Source organism: Puma concolor, chromosome B1 (genome assembly GCF_028749965.1).
Source record: "Puma concolor isolate L17-30 chromosome B1, mPumCon1.1.hap2, whole genome shotgun sequence".
Classification (NCBI taxonomy): Eukaryota; Metazoa; Chordata; class Mammalia; order Carnivora; family Felidae; genus Puma; species Puma concolor.
Genome location: NC_141670.1, coordinates 152,543,938 through 152,568,590, shown reverse-complemented (window position 1 = coordinate 152,568,590; position 24,653 = coordinate 152,543,938). Strand labels below are relative to the sequence as shown.

General features: G+C 35.4%; 1 non-coding gene across 1 annotated transcript; it reads left to right on the top strand.

The window, feature by feature from the left end:
- The first annotated feature begins 908 nt into the window (after nucleotides 1-908).
- On the top strand, nucleotides 909-1,018 carry LOC112859164 (U6 spliceosomal RNA). Its single transcript, XR_003223476.1, has one exon. It is a non-coding gene; the product is annotated as a U6 spliceosomal RNA (small nuclear RNA).
- The last annotated feature ends 23,635 nt before the right edge of the window (nucleotides 1,019-24,653 follow it).

The window sequence follows — 24,653 nt, the reverse complement described above, 5'->3', positions numbered from 1 at the left end:
CAGAAGCTCAACGTTGGGCGCATTTCCTTCTCTATCATTCCCATTCTCCATCCGCATACTAGAAAATTGTTTCAAAAGTTTTAAAAACTGGGCTGTATTCATAAATCAAGACCTCAAATGTGAAAATATGAAAGTTTAGAAATCGATATCGTTATATAAAACAGATTCACCATTAGAATGTGGTTTGTGAGATATGTAGAAAATCCTGTCCAGAGAGTCATGGAAATTCTCCCTTACCATTCTTTCTTTATACTTCATAAGGAAAGTACTAACAAGGGGCCCCAGTCTTTGTCTCCTCTCTGGATAGTCAGTGGATATTAAGGGAGACCATGTTAGGTAAGTATAGTTTACTCTAGGCCCCAAGTAGCTAAATTAGGGCCCCAACTGTGTCTCCCATTATTTTTTTATAACCCTGGACTGTATGTCTCAGGTAACTCTATCTCAACTGCCTCATCTATGCACTAGATAATAGCATTTACTTTATAGAGCTCTCATAAGGACTATATGAAATGCCACATGCAGAGAACTTAGAACTTATTATCAGAGTTGATGGATCACCACCAGATAGAGAATCTTCTATCCCAATGTGATATGAGTCAGAATATGTGAGATCACATCCCAGGTCCAAAATGTACCAGTCCTTTCCCTCAGTTGAGTTTCTTAACCTTGAGGAAGTGTCTTCTTTTACTTATAAAATATGGATTATAACTACATACTAAAACTAATTTGAAGATTCAGTACACTTTAGTCGGATCTCATTATCTATCGATATATTTTCTTAAATGCTTCCCAAACAAATACTAAAGATACATCCAGAGTCCATCATAAAATAAATACTAACATTTCCGTCCCCTGTGTTCTGAAGAACATTAGATGGCAATTTTCTGCCAAAAATTAAAATTCTGAGAGTTCTTGACTTGGCAGAATACCTTGGAACAAAAATTGGAACAACTCAGTGAAGATTAGCATGGCTTTGCACAAGAATGACATGCAAATTTATCAAGTGTTCCCAGTTTTTAAAACTCATTGAACTGTATACTTACAATGGGGAAATTTTATGTTGTGCAAATTATATCTCAGCAAACCTGTTTTAAAAAATTGTTTTAAGTTACTAGAACCTGAGGGAAACTTTCCTTTTTGTTGATTTGCCAGATGAAGGATTTTTCCCTAGGCCTGTTACCTACATTCCCAAATTTCCCCAATTTCTCAAGGATGCTGTGCATGTAATTATGGGCATATTTTCTTCTTTAAGAGTCCACTCTGGGCAGGTTCGCATAGTGAAAGTCTGTGTTTTGTCCAACATGCGGTCCTCTGTTATATATACTAGTACACTATAGATGCGATCTTTAGTGACTGTTTGGCTGACCATACACAGGGGGAAATGGAAATAAATCTTCCTTCCTGAGCTGCACATAAAGAAGGAAGGCAGATTCTATCTACTATTCTTCTTACTAGTGCAAGGAAGTTAAAAGAATATATGCTTTAAGATTTACCAAACTAAAATTATTTCCTACATTTTAAAGCTTACTGTCATCAATTGAAAAAAAACGAACAGCTGAACGCATTTTTATGAAGAAAAAATTTCAGCACAGAATCCTCAGATACATTTGTTAAAGCTTAGTAAAAGTAGGCCTCATTTTGCACAGTATTTCAGTTATTCTGGTTTAATTAAATAACACCAGTTCCCAGAAAACACTGTTCAAATTTCAGCTACCAGCCTATATTCACTGAGAGTGACTGCATAAAAAACAGTCCGCTGCTATCTCTTCAATGCACAAGTCAGGACATAAATAACAAATGCAAAACACGGCCAGTGACAAATCATGTCATTTCTTTCAACGTCTGGTACTGATTGGTCACTGTATACCTGCTACTCAGGCACAGACAACAAAACATGTACTTGTGTCGCCTCCTTATCTTCCAGGGGTAGAGAGATGCAAAAGACAAAATATCCTGTAACATTTAAAGCACTAATACCAATACTGGTGGACAACACTGCAGTTCACTCTAATTTTCTAGGCTACTTGCATGAAAATGGGAAAATTGCCTTTATACACGACTTGATTAACCCAGCTTCTGGTCCAAGGAGGTATTTCGACTTTTAAAGGTTGTTTTTTTTTTTTTTTTTTTTTTTTTAATCTTAGATGGACTTTTGGACAGACCACTGAAGCTACAATTGGAGATCGTGTCATTTCTTTAGCTGAGTTCGGGAAGATACATGACCTACAGCAGGGCAGCTGAGAGTACTCAAGCATCATGGCAGGAAGTAAAATGCGTGCAAAATGGTAGAAACTTCTACCTCGCTGTGAAAATAACTTTGCTAGATTTGAATTCTGTGTAAATGAAGTTTTAGATGAAAGAGCTGACCGTGGAAATGTTGACAGTGCCACCAACATACATAACTATGCATATCCAACCAGAGGAACTCAGCAAAGCTTCTGACTCTTGATTTCTGCTCAAGTCATGATCCCAGGGTCATGGGATGGAGTCCTGCATCAGGCTCCATGCTGAGTATGGAGCCTGCTTAAGATTCTTCCTCTCTCCCTCTGTCCCCTCCCCTGCTCATGTGCTCTCTCTCTAAAACAACGACAATAATAATAATAAATATACTTCACACTAAAGAAACTCTCAAAGATGTTTCACAACATAGAAAACTCAAACGATATTGTGTTGAAAGCTGATCCAAACTTAGAAAAGAATCTAATAATTGTCAAGCCATTAAAAAAGAATCTATATAACTTATACAACAAAAAGAAGGCAAGTGCTGTTCAGACTGTTCTTGATAAGGTTTTTACAAAAAGAAACCTTTTTGTTTCTAATTTTTAAATAACAGTATACTAAATAAACACTAGTTTTAATATTTTATTTATTTCTCTATAGATTTATAACCTTAAATAAGAGAGTTTTTAATACCTTTGCACCAAAACATTTTAAAGATCATGAAACAATCGTAATTTTCTCCATTGTTTTAGAATCACTTTCCCATTTCCAGCTTGTACAGTCATTTTTTAATGTTTATTTATTTATTTTGAGAGAAAGAGAAAGAATGGGGGAGGGACAGAGACAAGAAGTGAGAGACTACCAAGTAGGCTTCTCTCTGTGCAGTAGGATTGAACCCCAACCTGAGGTTCGATCCCACAAACTGTGAGACCATGACCTGAGCCAAAATCAAGAGTCAGATGCTGAACCCACTGAGCCGCCCAGGTGAGCCTGCATAATCATTTTTTGTGGTTCGGCACTGCTGTGCAACGTGTGGACCACCCGCATATGTTTCACATACACAACAGTCAGAAGCAGATATTTGTATTCAAAATTAATATAATCTACGCAAAGCTAACTGATGTGTCTTCAAGATGTTGGAGCATCTTGCTCAATTTAGGATGCCTGAAAAGTAATTATTGTTACAAAAAGTTGTTATTATTATTAAAACTGTTATTAACTCACATGGAAATACGTTTCTCTGCTGAAGGAACCATGGTCTTTGCTCTAAATTTTACCAAAGACAGTTAATTAAATAAGCTTGCCCAGATCTCACCTTTGATATGAACTTTGTGCTTACTGCCACACAGTTAACTTGATAAGGCCTCACATTTTTTCCTTCTCACCCAGAGGTTCTAAATTACCTACCAAATGGGTTAGTGCGAAGTAATCCTGTTCCTAAAGACTATTTACCGGGCAAGTTTATTCCTGTTCTGTTTATTGAGATCAACCTTCTCCAGGAACATTCCATATTTTCTATGATATTTAAATTCTAAAATGTCCTCCTGATAAAAGTGGTGACTAGATACACTCCTACTACACAGGAACATAAAAAAGTTGAGGTTAGCAGGCTTTAAACTAAATCAGGAGGCTTTTTAAATAGACTCCAGGAAGCATTTGAAAACAGTAGCATTTTAAACACTGGAGAAATTTACGAAAGATCTCAGGAAATATGTAAAGAAACATTTCCCAAATATTTTTTAATTTGTTGATCAACGGATTTGTAAGTAGCAACTCATCATCAAAAGTCATGCCTAGAAATTTCTATATGAAGGTCTGTGAAAAGGTAAACTGAGGTACCTTAAAATCTTCCAGTGTTTATTTGATGATGCACAGATCACAACTAGGCGGCACCAAACCAAAAGTGGTTAGGGACACTCCCAGACAGGAGCTGGGGGACAGGTTTTTATAGAAAAGATGCAGAAGCAGAGCAAGGAAACCGACTGGCTATGGCTTCAGCAGCTGCCATCCTGTGGGAAAGTCTGCTTGTCTGTGATTGGTTGTTCTTAAATTTGATATTCTCATAAGGAAGAGCATTGATTCCAGCTGAGGTTTTGGTTGACTCAGGTAGGCTGCCACAGAGGCCTCGGCGCTACCTTGGTATTCAGGGCCTCTTGTTTGGTTACTTCAACAGCACTCACTCCTAAAAACTAATAAATCAATAGTTCAAATGCAATGAATTTAAGGTAGCACTAGCAATAAGATTTTAAATTTTTAATCACTGTTTACAATGCAAGCATTCTGGGTTTATTTCCTTACATTAACTAAAAATAGTTTGCTCGTCTCCATAGCTAAAGGTGGAGAGCACCAAAATTAGCAAGAATATATTCCCATGGGATCAAAGTGGGCCCAGGGAGATCACTTCTTAAGCCACTTAAAATTGTGTCAAGGGGCACCTGGGTGGCTCAGTCCGTTGAGCATCCTACTTGGGCTCAGGTCATGACCTCATGGTTTGTGAGTTCACCCTGCTTCGGGCTCTGTGCTGCCTGCTGGGAGCCTGGAAACTGCTTGGGATTCTGTGTATCCCTCTCTCTGCCCATCTCTCACTAGTACTCCGTCTCTGTCTCTCTCTCTCTCAAAAATAAATAAAAACATTAAAAAATAAATAAAAATAAAAATAACTGTGTCAAAAGAGCAATGTCTTTTAAGCTTGACTTGGAAGAGGGGCTTGACTGTTCAGAAACCATAAGTGGACAACTGTTACTAACACAAATCAGTTAGAATAATAATCAAAAGTGAAAAATATTTCTTACCAGTGAGTGTGTGTTGTTTGGGGAGTATGGTTTCAAACAGTTAATTATATAACCGAATTACTCAGTGTTTGTGCCATTGTGTTGATCCTTGTTGTTGCTCTATTTTATGAAGTGTCAGAGAATAGGTTGAAAATTATTTTCTTAGTGATGTTGGAAGAAGTGGATGAAAAGTAAAAACCCAGAAATATGTGGCCTGGCTCCACAACAGAAAATGAAAATAACGCATATGTTCTGAAACAAATGACATGTGACCTGACTTGATTTAATTTATTGGTTCTTTTATCTCCCAACTAGTGTTTACATAGTGATTCTTCACATGGAATCTACAGGTAGAGAAAAATTATTTTTATTGTGTGTCTATTTGTACCCTGCCAGTATCCAAAAGGAACTGAGACAACTGTTTTTCAAATTAATCTCTATACCAAGGTGTTACTACATTGTAAACCAATGTCCAAATGAACCTATCTGAACCAACTCAAATTAAGTTCTAATAAATACTTGCCATTAACGAGGTAGTAAGTAATAACATATCTTTCACTATCAATTAAATTTAAAAAGCAAACTCCTGACTCAGATTTTGTACACATCAGAACCACTAGTGACACAACAGGCATATGAAATGAGGATCTCTAGAAATAGGGCTGGGTATATGTATCTCACCAAAACTTCACAGAGCTAACTGAGCCATATGCATTCCGAAAGAACCACACAAGATAAAAATGAAGTAAACAACATAGGCTCAAGCTCAAGAAATTTAGAATTTTTTTGGACAAAGAGATTTAAAAATATATATTTTTTATGTTTATTCATTTTGGAGAGAAGGGGGAGGGTGAGAGAGAGGGGGACAGAGGATTGGAAGCGAGCTCTGTGCTGACAGCAGCGAGCCCGACACAGGACTTGAACTCACAAAACAGGAGATCACGACCTGAGCCAAAGTTAGATGCTTAACCAACTGAGCCACCCAGATGCCCAACAAATATTTTTAAAAATTAAATAGGACCGTATAAATATACCATATAAATATACTCACTCACTAGAGGTAAATTTTAAAGCTATTTAAAAATACAATTTTTGTTATGCTTGTTCATCTATGATAGCTCTTTCCTAATTATTAAAAAAAAGTGGTCTTATTGAGATGTGTAAATAAAATAAAATAAATCAATGAACAGGTAAAAATAGCACTGGAGATAAGGACTGCTAATGCACTGTCTTTCAGTTCAGTATTTCTATAAACACATATGCAATGGGTTGGTTTGCTTGGAAGATTTTTCTCCCTTATGTTATATCAAGAAAATCTCCTTCGGTATAAAACATTAATTTATACTCCTATCTTGTTGTAGCATTATTTACAATAGCTAAAATATGGAAGCAATCTAAGTGCCCATCAATAAATGAATGGATAAAGAAGATGTAGTGTGTGTGTGTATAGACACACACACACACACACACACACACACACACACACACAAATGAAATATTACTAAGCCATAAAAAAGAATGAGATCTTGCCATTTATAATAACATAGTTGGACCTAGCGTGTATCATGCTGAGTCAAATAAGTCAGGCAGAGAAAGACAAATGCCATGTGATGGTACTTATATATGAAATTTTAAAAAACAAAATGAGTACATAAATAAAAAGAAAGAGACTCATAAATACAGAGAATGAACTGATAGTTACAGGACAGGGAAATAGGTAAAATTGGTGAAGAAGATTCAGAGGCAAAAACTTTCAGGTATAAAAATAAGTAAGTCATGGGGATGAAAAGCACAACATAAGGAATATAGTTAATAATACTGTAATAATTTAGTATGGAGACAAACAGTAACGTCACTCACCAGGGTAAACATTTTGCAATGTGTACAACTGTTAAATCACCATGCTGTACACCTGAAACTAATGTTACATGTCAACTCTACTTCAGATAAAAATTTTAAACTTAAAAATAAATAAAATGTAGAAAAAAAAGAAAATTTCCTTTGGCATCAGTCTTCAAAACCATTGTAAACAAAGCATTTGTCTCTCACATGGAAGAACTGATGTATTGAACGGTTTTCGCATTATGACTCATTTAAATTTCTAAGTTCTGCTGTTTTAAATAACACTATGATAAAAAAATAACACGATGATAAATATTTTTAATGACTATTTGTACATATCTGGTTATTGCCTGTTACACTTTTTGAATGAAGCTGAAACAACAAAATGAAAATATCAAGGCACTCACTATATGCTGCCAAATTATGTTTTAAATATTTTGCCAATTTGCACTCACATTAGCGGTGTTTGAGAATGCCAACACTGATTATTATCTTTTCATATCAGTGACAATTTGAAAAAAGGGAATGGTATTTGATTGATGTTTTAGTTTGCATTTCTTTCCTTACCAATGAGTATTTTTCCTTTTCTCAAGGATTCTTTGGCTAAAAATATTCTGGTATTCATGAGCAAGAGTACATTTAAAGGAAAACGTTAAGGGAAATCTATCAGGGTTATAAAGAGTATTCCAGTTTGGCCAAGTTTAGAACGCAGCTGATATGCATAGATTTGTTGTTGTTCTGAAGCAAAACCAGACAGAACATAAAATTTTAGGTCATATGTTCGTCATTTGGCAGGTTAAAAGAAATGTATACATTAATTCTCATAAAACATTAGAAGTCTCCTCAATTGGTTAAAGAGACATTTCAGACTTTTAAAATTTATGCGGCACCTACAACAGAATATTTTAATTAGTCAAGCCTAAGTGACACAGAAACATATGGAACTGGCAGTAATCCGGTTGCAGAATGATTGAGCAGTTGTGGGTGAAACAAGTTAAAGAGGGATAATCAACATTAATGTTAATTTTTTTTTAGCATTAATGGCTCCTTAGTTCAAAGCTTCACAGCTTCCAGGTGTCCATCCAGATGCCACACATTAAAATGGTCCTTAGGTGCACACTGAGTCACTCATGCAGGGCACAGAATAGCAACCAGCATGGAAAATTATTCTCAGAATGAAGGCACTGATGGGACTTGCTTCAATTTCCACATCTTTGACACTCATAAGGATTAGCCCCTGTTCTAACTTCAGAATTTTAAAAAATTTCAAAACCCATTACATATGACAAAATCTTTTGTTTGAGGAAAAACACTTTTGTACTTGTATTCCACCATTTTTGCCAAACCCACAGACTGATCCTACAAATACTGCAACGATAATGTGGCATGTTATCACACACATGTGTGCACAGGCGCGCGCACACACACACACACACACACACACACACACACCATAAAGCAAATCATACCTCATCACTGAAAACTATAAACATAAAGCACCTTACACCAAGTTGATTGGGTTTTAGTACTGCCCTAAAAAGACCATTATTGAAAGTAGAATTCAAATGCAGGTCAGAATGGAAGAATTTGAGCAGACTGGCCTGAACAGCCTCACTGTACAAACATTAGGGTCCTTCCATTATCATCAAACACAGTGACTATTCCAATGCATGTTCAACATTATGTGAAATAACTGTAAACGTAAGAAGGAATTTTCAAAATCAGCAGCTACGGTAAGCAGAATTGAGCCAATGCTTTGGGGCTTGAAGATGTCAACTAATAGAGTATAATATTGTCTACATTTTTTAGAAGTGGCCATTTCTGACCAACTTGTAAAGTGAGTGATGAGTAACAAATGGGAACTACAGGAGAAAAACTTTAAAAAAAATGCCATACAAGAGAAATTGAGACTAAAAATATAAGTGCATTAAGAAGCTTTTCAGACAAGAAAGAAATCTTGGCCAGGATGTGGAGTAAAGGGAACCCTGTGCACTGTTGCTGAGAATGTAAGTTGGCACAGCCACTAGAGAAAATAGTATGGAAGTTTCTCAAAAAATTAAAAATAGAACTACCATATGATCCAACAATTCCACTTTCGGGTATTTATTCAAAGGAAACAAAAATACTAACTTAAAACATCTGCACCTCCATGTTCATTGCAGCATTATTTACAATACCCAAGACAAGGAAACAACCTAAGTGTCTACCGATGAATAAATAAAGAAAATGTGGTATACATACACAATGGAATATTATTCATCCACAAAAAGAATGAAATCTTGCCATTTTCAACAACATGGGTGAATTTTGAGAGCATTATGCTGAGTGAAGTAAGTCAGACAGAAAGACAAACATTGTATGATCTCATTTATATGTAGAATCTAAAAAAAAAAAAAAGCTCAGAGATATTGATTGGTGGGTTGTCAGAAGTGAAGGATTGTGGGGGATAACAGGTGGGAGAAATGGGTGAAAAGGTCCAAAGATACAAACTTTCAGTTATAAAATAAACAAGTGTTGGAGATACAATATAGCATGGTGAAGAGTTAATAACACTACATTCATATACGAAAGCTGCAAACTTGAAAGTTCTCATCACAAGGAAAGGATTTTGTAATTATGCATGGCATAACAATGTTAACTAGACTTACTGAGATGATTGTTTTGCAATATATGCAAATATCAAATCATTATGTTGTACACCTGAAACTAACATAATATTGTATATTAATTATACCTCAATCATAATAAAAATAGAAGAATTCATGGAAGAGAAGAAAAAGGGTTAAATGCTTGTGCAGGGAAAACTGGAACCTGACACTGTCTCCCAGGTATAGAGCTTGAGGAGAAAGAAGGGTAAGAGAAAATTGCAGTGTTCCAGATGTACCACATCAACCTAGCACTCCAGTATCAGGACTGGAATATTTAGGAGCACAGTGTCCATGTTATAGGATAGTTCTTCTTATATTATTGAACCACATATCTATTATTCTTTTTTTTTAATGTTTATTTATTTCTGAGACAGAGAGAGACAGAGCATGAGTGGGGGTGGGGCAGAGAGAGGTAGACACAGAATCCAAAGCAGGCTCCAGGCTCTGAGCTGTCAGCACAGAGCCCGACGCGGGGCTCAAATTCACAAATCGTGAGATCATGACCTGAGCCGGAGTCGGTCGCTCAACTGACTGAGCCACCCAGGTGCCCCTCTATTATTCTAAATCATAAAAAGAATCAAAATAACTTTGAAGCCAATATTGAGTTTACTTTTTTTGAGTGAATTTATTTTCTTTTTAGATTACTCCCTATTATTGTGTAAAGAATTTCTTAGATTAGTTATCTATGCCATAATATTTTTACCTAAAGGCTATATAGGACAAAATAAGTGCATTCAAATATGAGTGCATGCATTTTTTATCTCAAAGACAGCAGCTACTCACACCCAGGTTAAGTCTCTTGGGTTAAATTAGCCAAACCTGCAGCGACTAGAACTTTAGACAGAGTTGTAGTAGAAAATAGCTAGCATCCAATAAGTTCTTTTGTTAATTCACCTTACTTAAAAGGATGGCCAAAGGCTCATCTGTTATTGCATTTGTCCTCATAGTAATATATATCTCTGCTGCCCCTATTAAACCTCGAGGGACACTGATAATAGAGAGTTAAATGGCCCTCCTCGGATTGCACTGTTATTGGAGTGACTAGTCACCAGTGATGGTGAACTAGAAGGTGGCGCCCTGCCTCTTAAACTGATGGTTTTTGGACATGCCTATGCTTTGTGGATTGATTATCAGTACGCTTCATTTACTGCTGCAAATGCATTGTTTTTGTTAAAATTACATTTCATCGTAGGGAAAAAATACATTTAAAGGAAATTTTTACAAGATCTTTCTGCTTATGATTTACTTGTTCTCATGAGAAAAAAAATGTGTGTTTTTTTTAAATTTAATGTGCATTTATTTTTGACAGAGTGAGACAGAGTGTGAGTGGGGGATGGGCAGAGAGAGAGGGAGACACAGAATCCAAAACAGGGTCCAGGCTCTAAGCTGTCAGCACAGACCCTGATGAGGGGCTCTAACTCATAGACCATGAGATCATGACCTGAGCTGAAGTCGGACGCTTAACTGACTGAGCCATCCAGGGGCCCTGGAAAATGTGCTTCTTAAAACCAAAACTTTAAAAACATTAAAGTTGAGATTGGCATTGGTCACCATGTATATAATCCTAAATAATTTTCCATCTCTTACATTTGACCATCAGAGAAAAATGTACTTTAAATTCAAACTCTATTTCTTTTTTTAAAGGCATATATAGATACAATTAATATAGGGTAACTGTATACAACATTTTTAGTTTGATTCGATTTAACATTTGTATACACCTGTGAATGCATCACCATAATCACAGAAATGAATGTATCCACCACCTCCAAAAGTTTCCTGAACTTTTTTTAATGCCCCCATTCCTGATTCTATCCCCATTTCCAGCCAACCACTGACCTACTTTATGCTATTACAGATTAGTTTGTATTTTATAGAATTTTATATAAATGAAATAATACGGCATGTACTCTTTTGCCTGGCTTTATTTTGCATAATTATGTTGAGACTTATCCATATACTTATATGTATCATAATTTATATATATTTTTTAGTATTGAGTGTATTCCATTGTACAGAAATGCCACAACTTATTCAAGCATTCATTTCTTGATAAACATTTGAATTGTTTCCAGATTTTTGGCTATTATCAGTACAGTTTCTGTAAACATTCTTGTATATGTCTTTGAACGGATGGATATATGCCTTCATTTATCCTGAGTAAATATCTAGGAATGACATGACTGGATCACGTTTAAGCTTTTAGAAAAAGTGCCAACTTATATTTCAGAGTGTCTGTACCATTTTACATTCCCACCAGCAGTGTTATGAGAGTTATTAATCCTCCACATCCTTTCCAATATTTGATATATCTTTTTAATTTTAGCCATTCTAGTAATTTTTGAGCAGTATCTTATTGTGATTTTAATTTGCATTTCTCTATTGACTAATTATATTAAACATCTTTTTATGTGATTGTTCACTATCTATATACATTTTTTTAAAGTGTGTGTTCACACCTTTAGCCCATTTTTTAATGGGTTGCAGTTATCTTATTGAGTTTGGGAACTCCTTACACAGTCTGGACACAGGCCTTTGTCAGATGCATAAATTGCAAATATTTTCTCTGAGTCTATGGATTGCCTTTTCATTCTCCTAGCAGTGCCTTTCAAAGAACAGACATTTTCAGTTTGGGTGAAGTTCAATTTATCAATTTTGGATGCTATATATTATATATGATATCTAAGAAATCTTAGATTAAACAAAGGTCATAAAGATTTTTCTCCTAGAACTTTTTAGTTTTAGGATCTACATTAAGGTGTATAATCCAATTCTGGTCAATTTTTATCCATAGTGTGAGATATAAAGTGTGTTTCTTTGTTTTGCCTATAGATAGGCAAGCATTTCAGCATCACTTGTTGGAAACAACATCACATCCACAGAATTGCTTTTTTATATTTGTCAATAATTAGTTGTCTGTAGACATAAAAGTATATTTCTGGAATCTCTTCTTTGTTCTATTGATCTATTTGCCTGTCTTCATGCCAATCTCACACTGTCTTGATTAATGTAGCTTTATAATGAGTCTTGAAATCGAAGAGTGTTATTCCTTGAGCTTCAAGATCTGTTTTCAAAGTTGTTTTGGCATGCCACATGCTTTGCATTCTGATACGATTTTAAAATCAACTTCTGAATTTTTACCCCCAAAATAATGACTTCTGGGATTTTTACTGAGATTGATTTAAATCTAAAGATCAATTTAACCTATGAACAGGGTATGTGTCTCTTTTTATACAGGTCTTTATTGATTTTTCTCAGCAATAGCTTCTAGTTTTCAATGCACATGTATTCTACATCTTTTGTTGGATTGATCAATAAATACTTCTTATTTTTGATGCTATGATAAATGGCATTATTTTATAATTTAAATTCTAATTTTTAATTGCTAGAGTAAAATTTAACTTAGAGTAAAAGTTATATATATATATATATATATATATATATATATATATATATATACAGTTGATTTTTGTATATTGATCTCATATCCTGCAACCTTGCTAAACTCAATTATCAGTTCTAGCCTCCTTGTATATCCCATTTTTTTGTATACACAATCAAGTCATCTGCAGATAAAACAGTTTTTATTTATTTCTTTCCAATCTAGGTGTTTTTTTATTCTTTTACTTGAATAACTATACAATGTTGAATAGAAGTGGTGAGATCAGAAATACCTGTGTTTCTTAATTTTAGGGGGAAAACACTCAGTCTTTTACCATTAAGTATGATTTTAGCTGTAGGTTTTTCATTGCTGCCTTTTATTACATATAAGAGGTTTCCTTCTATTCCTGGTTGACTAAGTGTTTTTGTCAAGAATGGATGATTTTATATATATCTGTATATACATATATACACGTGTGTACATGTATATATGTATATATAGATATATAGATATATTATTTTGAGAGAGAGAGAGAGAGAGGGAGGGAGGGAGGGAGGGAGAGAGAGAGAGAGAGAGAGAGAGAGAGAGAGAGAGAGAGAAAGCAGGAGCGGGGAGGAGGGTGGTAGAGAGAGAGGGAAAGAGAGAACCCCAAGCAGGCTCCATACTTCTGACATGGGACTCAATCCCACGAGATGTGAGATCATGACCTGAGCTGAAATCAAGACTTGGGCACTTAACTAATTGTACCACCCAGGTGCCCCAGGAATAGATGTTGTATGTTGTCAAATATTATTCTGTATCTACTGAGGTGATAATATGCTTTTATTTTTTATTGATCTGTTAAGTTATATTGATTGGTTATTTTAAATATTAAAATGGCCTTACATTCCAGGGATAAATTTTATTTGGTCATCAGTTAATACTTTTCACATATTATTGGATGTTATTTCCTAAAATTTTGTTTAGAATATTTGCATATGTGTGTTGAGGTACACTGGTCCATAATTACCTTTTTTTTGTAATGTCTTATTATGATTTGGGTATCAGAACTTCAGGAACACCACTGGAGCTAAGCTCACATGCTTAGTGGTGGCCTCATAATTAGATCTAGGTCCTGAACTCCAGATTGTTATAACTGTGTCCTCAGCATCTCCAGTTGATATTGAAAAGGATTCTCAATCATAACAGTGTAAGCCATTATAAAAATGTTAACTTTTACTCTAAGAAAGATGAGAGGAAAAGCACATGATCTGTCATAGGTTTTAAAATATTCATTCTACAGCTCTTGGGAGGATATACTATCCAGGAGCTATACAATCTCTATACAATCTCTCAGATAAGTAGAGAGATTGTTATAATAATCTAGGTGAGAGATTATGGTGCTTGGACTCAGATGGTAACAATGGATGAGTGAGACATAGATTCTGGTTACATGTTCAAAGGAGAACTGACAATATTGTTTTGTGGAGAGGATGTAGGGTGTAAGAAAAATAGAGACAAATATGGCACTCATTTGTAACGTGAGTGGTTTAAATAGAGTAGCTACCATTAAGTGTCTGGGAAAGTATGCAGAAGGAGCAGATTGTGACATTATTATTGAGATCCCTTTTTAATATCAATTGGAGATGCTGAGTACACAGTTATAAAAACCTGCAGTTTGGGCGCCTGGGTGGCTCAGTCAGTTAAGCATCCAACTCTTGATGTTGGCTCAGGTCATGATCTCATGGTTCAAGATGTGTTGGTGCAGAGCCTGCTTGGTATTCTCTCTCTTTCCCTCTCTCTCTGCCTCTACCTTGCTCACTCTCAGTCTCTCTCTCTCTCTCAAAAATAAATAAATAAAATTAAAAATATAAAAGAATCTGGAGTTCAGGTCCTAGATCTAATGCGAGCCATGTATTTGAGTTTAACCTGAACATGGTATTTAAAACAATAACACAGTATGAGATCACTCCGGGTGTGAGTATAGATAGAGCAAAGAGGAGTTCTGAAAATCTGTCCCTGATGTTTACAAGAGTCCAACCACACTGTGAGAGTTTTGCATATGTTATATTGTAACCATAACAGTATTTTAATATATTTTAATATAGCTTGAGATTGCATTAACACCACATAAAAGCTGACTCAGAAGATACCAAAGAAACAAATTGACAGTAACATTTTAGATATCTATTTTTTCATCAGGAATTATTCTTATTTGCAGCTTCACTGTGTGTGTGTCATGAACTACATTTAGGTTTTGGACACTCGGCAGTGTTGTTGGCTGAATACACAGAGTGGAAAGTTTTGTTAACTTGTGAGTCACCAAGATATTCCTGATTAAATGTGATAGTTTAAAGAGGAGCTCTTTCCTTTCTGCTAGTCATGATGGTGATTGTGAAATCCACGTTCTTATTACCAGTAACATGACAGGTCACTGAACAAGATAAATCAATCTGTCAGATAAAATGAAAATGGAAGTAACATTCAATTCAAATAAATATTCTCTAAATTATATACAAGTACAATAACAATACCTACTGTGGTGAGCAAGTCTCCTTACATTGTAATGATATCTAGATAACAGATTGTTCAAGTTTCAGGCAGTCTTCTTGTTGCTCAGTCAATTGCTCAGACAAGTAAAGTCCACCACTGTTGTTTTGTCTTAAACATGCCCTTGCCCAACTGAGGAAAGTCTTCCTTTTTTTTTTTTTTTTTTTTTGCATTCACTTGACCTGAATTCTACCATTCACCAAAACGTTGCATAATTTCAAAAGAGCGACACTTACACTATTGTCTGAATAAATGGGGACGCTGGGAGAGTTATTTAGAAATAGGTAAGTTAATATATTTTTTAGCGTTTACTTTTGTTTTTGAGAGAGATAGAGACAGCCCCAGCACGGGAGAGGCAGAGAGAGAGAATGACAGAGAATCTGAAGTAGGCTTGCTGCTCTCAGCATGAAGCATGTGGGGCTCGAACTCATGAACCTGACCTGAGCTAAAGTCAGACACTCAACTAACTGAGCCACCCAGGTGCCCTGACAAGTTAATAGTTTATAGTACATGGTACTAATTTTCAAAATATAAAGTGACAATATTTATTAGTCAAAGATAACTATAGAAAAAAATATTGACAGCCACAAAGCTCTACTTCACAATAGTTGCATTGTCTTTCTAGGTCAGTGGCTTTCAAAGTGTTATCTCTTCACTTGACAAGACTGGCGACTTCTCAGAAGTAGACAGTCTCAATCCTACCTCACAACTACTGAATCAGTAACTCTGGGGCATGGCCCAGCAATCTGTTTTCATAAGCCCTTTAAGTGATTTAGATTTACATTAAAGTTTGAGAGCCATTGATCTAGATCAAGCACATAAGAAGAAGATTGAGAAGGAGAAAAAGAATGTCACCCAGTATTAATGAAGACCGAGGGGTACTAGATAGTGCATTACACACTTCACACATATTTCTGATTTTACAATCACTTCCCGAGGTAGTGATCATTAGTCCGATTTTACAACGAGGAAATTAAGTCTCACAGAGGTTAAAATAAAAAGTTTTTAACTGTTTCACTATTCAAAACATGGTGACTGTTTTCTAAAAATCTTTTCTAAAAAAGAAAATGGCGATTTTTTTTCTAAAGTTCTTTAACTCTCAGGGGGAGAAATGGATAGATGAGCTTTAAATCTCCAAAAGATAGTAAAACACAGCATTTTCTGATGCTAATAAGTTCTCAGAAGAACTTTTCTGGGCTGTTAAATTTTTGTAATCCAGTGTCAACTCAATGATATACCATTGTGAAGGATTGTACAGAAATTAAGAACCAAACTTATACATTTGAATTTTTTTTTTTTGCTTAACATTATCATCTTCATTCTTAGTGAAAGGTAAAAAAAAAAAAAAGAAGAAGTGAGACTATACAACAAATCTGTTAGATAAAAGAAAAAATTCAAAGACTTTTTAAGCATTTTTTTAATCAGACATGGTAGGTGCAGATTAACTCTTCCTTTAAAACAGTGTATAAAGAAAACACATAATAAGACTACACACTATGAAGAACACTCACTTGAAATAGAAACAAAGAAAATGGGGGTACAGAATATTCATTGCATCTAAAAATGCCACAAACATTAAAAAATCATTTTGCTCCAATCTATCATGTCACTTTTTTTTGACCCTCAGTAAAAATTTGGATGTAATCCCTTTCAAAAACATAATCTTTTAATAATTTTCTGCCCATGTTTCCTGATATTCCACAGCCAATTCACCCATGGGTGAAGCAGATTTCCAAGTGTGCTAATAATGAAACTACAATGCCAGGATGGTCTTTGAAAACAAGAATTTATTTGAGTCATGTCTTATAGCAGTACATATTTTTCTTTTCTGAATGATTTTCAAATAATAATAATAATAATAACAGAAAACATCATGAGGGGCTTCCTTGCTCACCAACTGCTACTAAGCAAATCACAGGAAGACCTTACACATAATATAGTTCATGACTTGAAGTAGAATACAGAAATAAAAATCAGACGGAATGATGCAAAGGGTGTACATGTAAGGAAAAGGAACATTTTGGCAGAAAAGCCATAATCGATTGTGCCAGAAATATTTGGAAACATTCTCTGCAGTTTTCTGACTTACATATGTTGGCTTGGAGAAATAACTTGAATCAAATATTATCAAAAACATAAAAATGAACTGAGGAAACCAACACTTCATTACAGGTTAAACATATGTTTTCCCTCTTATGTCTTTGTTTTTGTGCTCTCAACTTGGAAGAAATCCTCAAGACCATGAAATAAATCTATGGAAGGGGAATAGGTGAATAAATCCCTGTAAGCGTCTCTTCATCAGTTTCTGTCTTCTGAAAAGTAACTGAAGGGGGCAGGGAGGGATGAAGAGAGCACAGGGAACTATAACTACTCAGTGCATTACTAAAAGGATGGTATGTCATTATACATTTGTCTAAACCCAAGTACAACTCCAAGAGTGAACTGCATGTAAACTATGGAATTTACATAATAATAATGATGTGCCAATAAAGATACATCAATTGTTGCAAATATACCACCATGGTGTAGGATGGCCATAGCAGCAGGGGTTGTGTTGTGTGGAGAGAGGGGGTATATGAGAATCCTCTGTACTTTCTAATCAATTTTTCTGTGACCCTCAAACTGCTCTAAAAAGTAAAGTTCATTAATTTAAAAGAAAAAATAAGAGTAAAAGGTACGTATTTGAAAACAAAAATATGGAGATAAAATATTCTTATTAAATATTTGTTTTGAAAATATCAACATTTCCTAAACTGCATTTTCTAATTTTATTTAAAAATGTATACGCATGTAAATTCAGTAATCCTAAATAACTTGTTTAAAAGAAAAAATATTTGGGGGGGCACCTGGGTGGCTCAGTCTGTTAAGCATCCGACTTCAGCTCAGGTCATGATCTCACAGTCTGTGAGTTCGAGCCCCACGTCAGGCTCTGTGCTGACAGCTCAGAGCCTGGAGCCTGCTTTGGATTCTGTGTCTCCCTCTCTCTCTGTCCCTCCCCTGCTCATGCTCTCTCTCTCTCTGTCTCAAAAATAAATAACATTAAAACAATTTTTTAAAGAAAGAAATATTTGATATATAGTCTACACCAAATACTAAGTAAGGAAACACACAAGGTATTAAAGATGCATTGGTGAATTAGGTGTGGCCATAGCTACTATGAAGCAAATATATTTGTAAGTACATCAACCAGAGAAATAATAAGTGGATAAACAGTGACTGCACTAGCTTTTGGGTTGCTTCTCTAGTTTTGTTTTAAACATATTTAAGGCAAGCTTCTTGGACATATTAGCCACGTAAAGATAAAAGACATTCTCTTTCACAGATTTATCTTTCTCTATGTTGTCCCTTCAATTTTAGTGTTTGACAGGTTTTCATCCTAGACCCTCTTCTCTGAATGATCTCATTATACTGTATTAGCTCTAATTATCTTTTACATGTGATGGCTTTCAGAACCACCTCTCCAGACCAGATCTACCTTACATTGAGGAGAACCTGTGGGTGCCTCCAACAGCTGAATACCCTTAGAATTGTTTTTACTACCAGGATCTGTGACTCCATCCAAGGGCATACTTGCAGGAGTGTGCTAGAGTCCTGCCAGCCAGAGAGGCCACAAGTGTGGTGAGCTAGCTCTCAGGAAGCAGCCTCTAGCAGAGACAGACCAGAATTAATGAATGAGTAATCCAGCAGCCTCACCTTTCAGGTGGAACTACTCTGGGGTATATTCTACACAGTCCGTCACAGGACACCAGTGGGACAAAATCTCAGTTGTGCCACGCAGGTAACCTGCTAATAGCACAGTCTGTATTAACTTACTTCCCTTTCATTTCTTTTTTATTTTTTTAAATTTTTTAACATTTATTCATTTTTGAGAGACAGAGCATGAGTGGAGAAGGGGCAGAGAGAGGAGAGAGACAGAATCTGAAGCAGGCTCCAGGCTCTGAGCTGTCAGCACAGAGCCCAACGCGGGGCTCAAACTCACGAACTGTGAGATCATGACCTGAGCTGATATCGGACACTTAACTGACTGAGCCACCCAGGCAACCCCCCACCTTTCATTTCTTGCTTCTCCACCTCTCTACCAGTGCTTCCTGAGATTAATTCCCAAATAAACTATTTGAACTCAAATCCACGTCTCAATTTAATATCTATCTATTGGACCTCTATATCTGGATGTTCCATAGGCAACTAAAATTCAAAATGTACCAAAAACCAAACTCACCTTCTCTAGATATCTAGCTTTAATATTCCTGATATCAAAAAGCAGTGCTGGCATTCACACTGGGAAACAAAATCTCAATATCATTTTAGATTTTACTCTTTCCCTTACCCTCCATATCCTGTCACTAAAATCTCTCAATTCTCTGTTTAACATCTTCCAAATCTTCTCATTTTCTGCATTACCATGACCTATGCCTTATTTTGGGTTCTAATTCTTATTGCATGAATTGCAGAAATTGATCTTCTGTAAAGACTTGCCTCCTTCAATCTTATACAGCCCTAATATACACACCCTAGCATGGCACTGATCATAAAAAGAAAGAGACAGACATACAGATGGTGGAAGCAAGGAAGAAAGGAAGGAACGAAGGAACGAAGGAAAGAAGGGAGGGAGGGAGGGAGATGGACTGATTATCACCAATCTGCTTAAAACCAAACAATGATTGTACATTGCTTTCAAGATAAAATTCAAGTTCTATTAGCATGGCATACAAGCTGTCTGCAATCTTTCTTCAACAAATATTTCAAGTTTCATCTATTCATTTGACACCACAGTCATATTGGATGCTATGCAATTCACAGAATACGTCAATGCTGTCCTTTACAACAACGGTTTCAAATAGTTTGTCCTAAATACATAAAATATCCTCCCACACTCTTTCTTTGAATTAACTCATTAACTAAGAGTCAGTTCTAGAGTGGCCTACTCCAGGACATCTTTTCTGATCCACTTAAAATCCAAAGTCTGGCTTAGGTATACTTTTTTTTATTTTTTTTTTATTTTTTTTATTTGAGTATAGTTGACACAATTCCACTACTTAGATACACTTCCTATCTTTCCCCATATTGTGCCATGTGGAGACACTGAGCAAAATGCTGGGGAATTTATGAAGAACAAAATATAGTTCCTGATTCCACAGAACTCACAGTCTAACATACAGTCTAGAATACTAGTTTAAGAAATTTATTTGAAATGAGTACAGATAAAAAGAAAAGTATAAGACGCCATGATTTCCCACAACAGAAATCCAGAGATTTCAAAGCCGGCCAAAGAAGAAAAACTGATTTTGAAATGATAACTTCATATTTAAGCACCCTCAGTAATTACTCATGTAAAATATAACTCATTATTTTCTAACATCTCTCTAGAAATAAAGAAAGAGAGGGACATTTAGGAAATTAAATAATGTCAACTGAACAATATTATTGTAAGTTCTAAATTATTGAATATTGAGGAATGCTGGCAATATAGATAGGAACAACTATATGAATTACTTTAGGGAGAGGAATTTACTTCCTGTTTTACATTTATTTAATATTTTAAAAGAGAGAAAATAATAGACCATTAAGCATACATATTACTGGGTTAAATTAATTTAGAGAATGTAAAAAAAAACCAATCTTTCAAACTTCAGAAGGAATGATTAGTAAAGGAAAATTTGTATATGTGAGGTACTCTGGAGAAATCAATTGACAGAAGTAAAATCATAATTTCTCATGTTTCCAAATATCAAATAGGAGTTGACCTTGGTGCCCTTAATCATGTCTGTCCCTATCTTTCCATTTGAGTTAATGAAAATCTGTGTAAATTTGCCAACATGAGCTGCAGCCCGAAGCCCTGGTGTTATGAGTTGATGTGTTAATTTGCCAACTAGATGTGAATGGAGCCTTACTACCATGGATTATCATGCCAAACCCTAGCAGTAAAAGCCCTAAAGGAGATAAAGAATATAGGCCAGTTCCAGTCTCAAACTGCTCACTGAAATGGTAACACTCAAACAATTTTGTATGAGGAGAGCAAGCCACTGTTCTCTGCAGAAAAGCAAGTATCCAGCAGCATAAACAAATATTCTTGAAGGTTTAGAAGTCTGCAACACCATTACTATCACAGAAACAAAAGAAAAAAATGCTAATAATAAAACTATCCCACAATTTAACTCAAATATTCAATGTGGTACCAACTGATGTATTATTAAAATTCCATTTAGCTAAATGTTAAATCTACAAAGGGAGAATATGTGAACTGCTCCATTTGATTCATGTATTTTCTAAATGTTTGTAACTTCCTATAATGATATTACGATTTTATGTAGATCAGAAAAAACAAATATAGTCATTAATATTAAAAACCATACTTTAGTTAGATAAATGCAAGTCATCAATAACCTCACTGTAAATAAAAAATTGAATTAACAATCACAAACACAATTTGGAAATACCTTTAGGAGTCAACTTTGTGGGAAAACAGATGAGAAATTCATTAATCTGTTCTTTTTTCTTCTTTCTCTTTCACTGACATGTCTTTGGTACTTCACTTTAATTTTTTTTTGTTATGATAAAGGCATGAATATGGCACACACAGCCATGGCAATATGGCACTGAACAGACCATGGTGCCTCAGACATAGTAGGAACTTAATAAATATTTATGGAAAGAATATTTAGATGAATGAACACAAAGCTCCAGAACTGCCCATAAGAAGATAACGCAATGATACAATTCTATAATAAATACAGATATGTGATCCCATGAATAGGTTGTTTGGTGTGACTGCCAAGAAAAGAATTAATACTTTATTTCCAGCCATGTAATTAATATACATATTTCGGAAGCACAAAGTAAAATTTGCAAGACTGGCATGACAAAACTCAACAGAACAGCATTCTTCCCTCTTCACTCCAAACCGCCAACCCAATATGAAAAGACAAAGCAGTTATGAAAAGAAAAAACTGAATATTTTTCTAGTCAAAGTTTAACCAATGATTTGAGAATCTACTGATATAGACACACAAAATATCCGTAACAATCAGCTTCACCAAACTTGTTGACTTTTTTTTTTTTTTTTTTTTTTTTTTTTTTTTTGCGTTGGATTAAATTGTTTCTGATTGAGAATACTTCCTGGGACCCAATATAATTCCCTAATTCCCAATGGATTCTAATCTCTTTATTTAAGATAAACAATTTTTAAAAATTTTTTTAGTGTTTTATTTACTTTTAAGACAGAGAGAAACAGAGCCATGAGTGGGGGATGGGACAGAGAGAGAGGGAGACACAGAATCTGAAGCAGGCTCCAGGCTCTGAGCTGTGAGTGAGCACAGAGCCCAACGTGGGGCTTTTAATCAGGAACTGTGAGATTATGACCTGAGCCAAAGTTGGATGCTTAACCAACTGAGCCACACAGGCGCCCTGATAAACAAACAACAATTCGGTTTGCAAATGCTGACTTAATTTACAAAGGAATAGGGTATCTAGAAAAGGTGTAACACTTAAATAACTTGGAACCATGTTAGGTAAATGAAATTCTAAACTGCAATTTGCCAAGTGAAGGATTCCAAACCAACCCATGATTTTGGTTCATTCCCTACACCTAACTTTCTTATGGTTCCATTTCTCTTAAAGTCTGCATCTCCAAATTGTTTACCTAGTGCTAACCTAGGTGCAAGCCTTAATCTTGTCATATACAGACACGACCCCTTAACATCAAAATTTTCAGGAATTTCATGTTTTATTAATGATTTAAGGGTATATGGCAAAAGGTGACATAGGATATCGCACAGGTCTTCCCTATCACATTACCTTTATTCCCCTTTCTCTTTCTTTCCATTTTTCTACTATCACCAAGTGTAGCAAATAATTCTCTACCTTATCTCATACGTAAATTGTATTGATTTTCTTTTATTTTTTCCCAAGCCACAAGCAGTCAAAGGCAGAACTATCCCCTTTCTCTTACCAAAAAAAATGAGTAAAATAGGAGTAAACCAGTGTTCCAGTTATTCTCAATTTGCTGTGCCCCAACCCCAAATTCTTTTTCAAAAGTTTCTTCTTTTCCTTTCTCTGTTTTTCTTTGCCTTCTCATACTCCCATTATGTGTATGTTACACCTTTCAGAGTTGTCTTATAGTTCTTAGATATTCCACTTTACTTTTTTTTTCAATCTTTTTTCCTTTACTGTTCAGTTTTGGTAGTTTCTATTGACATATCCTCAAGTTCAGAGATCCTTTCCTCAGTCATCTCCAGTGTACTAATTAGTCCATCAAAGGCATCCTTCATTTCTGTTACAGTATTTTTTTAACCTTTCTTTTTAGTTCCTTCTTAGAATTTCCATCTCTCTCTTTACCCATCTGTTTTTGCATGCTGCCTACTTTTTCCATTAGAGCTGTTAGCATATAAATCATAGTTGTTTTAAATCCCTGGTCTAGTCATTCTAACATTCCTTTCATATTGGAGTCTGGTTCAGATGCTTTCTCTGCCTCTTCAAAGTATGGTTTTTGCCTTTTAATATGCCTTGTAATTTATTTTTGAAAACTGGACATGATGTACTGAGTGAAAGGCATTGTGGTAAACAGGACTTTAGCAATGTGGGGGTGAGCTGTGGGGTGGGGAAGCATTCTAGTCTTTGATTAGGACTTTTAATGAGTCTGTATCTTTGGACTGGACTTCATAATTTCTTCTCAGTTTTTACCCACTCCTTAACATGGAATAGGATGGCCAGAGGAGGTTAGAGTTGAATATTCCCCTTCCCTTAGATGAGTTAGGCTCTGATTAAATCCCAATAGGTTAGGCTCTGGTAAAATTGTTGAATGCAGGCTTTAAGAAAAGATGCCTCTGACATATTTTAGATGTTTATTCTTCCCTACCCTCTGCTGGAAGCCCAAGAAGATTTTTCACCAATATTCATGGTTATAACCTGACAGACATCCTGGAAGTAAAACTCACAAAAGTGTAGGTGTTCCCTCCTAAGACTTCCCTTCCTGAAGTTTTAATCCTCCCATTTGTCCACTCTGAGCTTCCAGCAATTTGTCAGCTACAATTTAGGCTTTCCCATCCCAGCAGAGGCTCCCACAGAGGTTTCTCCTCATGGGACTCTGTTCCTGTAACATTATTCTCCATATCTGTCAGTCTGTCTTTCCAGATTTTGGAGCAATGATTTGCCCTGTAACCTCAATTCTCTGATGGATCTAAGAAGAGTTGTTAACTTTCATTTTGTTCTGGTTTTTACTTATTGTTAGGATGAGGTGATGACTTCCACAGACTTTACATGCTG